We start from the raw sequence: 2857 nt of genomic DNA on the forward strand, positions 1-2857 counted from the left end.
GACTAAGATGGCATCATTAACCAGCATCTTGCAGTCCCAATCCATGGGGAGTGGGGCAGCCCTTCTCCCTCCAGCCCCTGCAGGCTGCTCAGGGTGAAAGCTCCTTTGTCTGGGGGACTCCTGTAGTTCCCGCCTCTCTACCCCAGCTTTCTCTCTCCCAGCACCTCTCAGCACTCCCCAGCCTGAGGCCAATCCCTATCCATCTCCAGGTACTCACCTATCAGCCCTTTTAACCCCCAGCAGTGGTTATGGGTGGGCCATAACCCAGTGTGCCTGCTCCACCAGGCCAACTCCCCCTCCTCACCCACCTTCTTGCTTGACAGGAGCTTCCACTCGTGCCACCAGCACTTCAGCTTCCTGGAGGAGAAAAAGAAGGGCCACGTGTCCTCTGCTACTGAACACGCCTTTGGCATCCTGTGTGAGCTCAGGGACACATGATGGCCCTGGCAAGCCAGGGTGTACTCACAGGACATCCACCTCCTGCACGTTGTTGATGATCCGCTTGCCCCTACGATGACCAGCAGCTCCTGTGGCAGCTCCGTGGAGCATCCACTTAGGCTGCCCAGCGGGACCCTCAGCCTGCTTGCACACAGAGATCAGCCCCTGAGCATGGGAAGGAATTCCCACAGCACACACCAGCTGGGAAGGCCAGTGTAGGGTCTCTCCAAGTTGGCACCCAGCTCCTCATTGCAGAACTCCAGAAAGCTCAGGTGTTCTGGGACAGCCGACAAACGTGCAGGAGCCATTTGGAGTTGTGAGTGAGCACCCCCGGCATTGAGACCAGGAATGCATCCAGAGCAGCCCCAGGGAAAGAAGGGCTTATCTGGTTCACACAGAGCCCTCTTCTTGTTTCCCAAGGTAGCAAGGGCTGATGAGGGGTCCCAGAATGGGACCAGTTAGCCCACAGCACTGCCTCAGTCCCAGTATCCCAGTCCCATCCTGTGGCCATGGGAGGGCTCCCACTCTCTGATGGGACAGTCCCCCTGCCACAGCACTCCCCTGTCCTTCAGCCCTGCCCAAAGGCTCAGGAACCTGCTTTTCAGGATCCAGGGAAAGAAGGGCTCTGGAGAAGTTCAGAAGCAAAATTAATGCTACAGCTGTCCATGGGACAAAAGTGGTGACTGGGATCACTGGGTCCCCTGGAAAGCAAGGAGGCAGCAAACCCCATCAGAGCCCCGCAGAAATGCAGCTGCTCATGCAGTGGGACAGTGAGGAGCACTGAGGCACTGTCCCTTTTCCCCTGTAAGCTTGGGCACCACAGCCCCTCATCTGCAGAGGCACCCAGAGCTGGAGCTGCTGCACAGGAGCAGAGCAGGCTGCAGGTGCCCTCAGCAGCAGGTAAGGCACCACTTGCTTCTCCACATGAGTCGTGATGACTCCAGCAGATGATAAAAAATAAGGCTGCTGTCACCTGCACATGTTTATGTGGGCAGCACTGGGGTGACTGTGCTGGTGTGGATCAGCCTGGCAGCTGACCTTGAAGATGAACACAAACACATCACACCCCTGCAAGCCCTGTCTCCCTGCCTGTGAGAGGCCCCCATGGCTGGGCATATCCTCCCCTGGCCCCCAAAATCCACAAATCAAGGCTGCATTTACAAGGGGATAGAAATCCAGAGTCAGATCACTGGGTACCTTTTCTACGTGTATCCCAGCAGTGAAGCTTGTCCAGAAATGTCTTTCTCCAAGTCCTGTGGATGGCAGCAGATCTCTCCTGCAGGTCCCTGTTCTCACAGTTGTCCTGCTGCCAGCTCAGCTCCTGGGGGATGGTTTCCCACACCAGGACCAAGTCTGATACAAGGAAAGGGATTTCAGCTGTGTTTTGCCTGCTGGGTGCTGCCAGTCAAGGGGACACAGCCCAGGAACAGGGTGGGGGTACAGCACCCATGTAAGAGAGTAACTGAGACACTGCTTTGACAGACCCCAGGAAGGGTTTGTGGCACTTTGAGGGACTCAAAGAAACTCACCACATTCCCAACTCAGTGACAAGATGGGGTGCAGGTTCCCCAGTCAATCCCCATCACCACACCACCTCCAGCAGCATCACAATTCACAGCAGAGCTGCCTGTGAGCAAATGCAACGCAGCCCACAAAGAGGAAATAAAGGAACAAAGAGGAACTAAAATATTTCACAGGACCACATGGTCCTGCTTAATATTCCTGGTCTCCAGCTGAAGAAGGGACTCATCCCACTCTTTCAAAGATTCAAATTCATGTCAGAGCAGAATGAATCAAACTGACCAGGAGCATTTTCAAGCACCCCTCCTGTGTTTTCCTTGTTCCCCTGGACTGATGACATGCCTGTTGGACAAACACAGCAGCAGATGGCAAGTGCTTCCCAGGGTTTTTCAGCTGGAGAGATGATGCAGTTCAATGGCCTGGATCAAGCACAGATAAAGAGGGACAGCAATGCCACACTGCCACCTTCAGTAGAAGCAGGATGTGATTCAGATTTTCTGACTGCAAACACTGTCTGCAACAAACCCCTACCTTGCTCACATTAATATATTAACACCAGTTTGTCCCCAGTCCTCTCATGAGCTCGCAGCTGTGCTTAAAAACATGAGTACAAGAAGGCTACTCCCCCTGCAGCCCCATGTTGTATCACCAGATATTTAGAACTGACTCATACCTGCAAACTAACCTGGGTGGGGATCTTCACCAGATCTTTATTTCACATTTTTACAGGCCACTGTTGAGCCTTGATCCGTATGTGGTGTTTGCAAGGAGATTCCTAACCTGAACGTGTGGCACAGAGTCAACAGCTGTCAGCAAGTGGCTCACATGGCTTCAGTCTGCTGCAAACACCTTCTGGTAAAACTTCCCCCAAAAAATAAAACACAGGCACACTGAAGGC

The sequence above is a fragment of the Pseudopodoces humilis genome, chromosome 11 (genome assembly GCF_049639895.1).
Source record: "Pseudopodoces humilis isolate 2021_Gansu_Grassland_sample_001 chromosome 11, ASM4963989v1, whole genome shotgun sequence".
NCBI classification, from domain to species: domain Eukaryota; kingdom Metazoa; phylum Chordata; class Aves; order Passeriformes; family Paridae; genus Pseudopodoces; species Pseudopodoces humilis.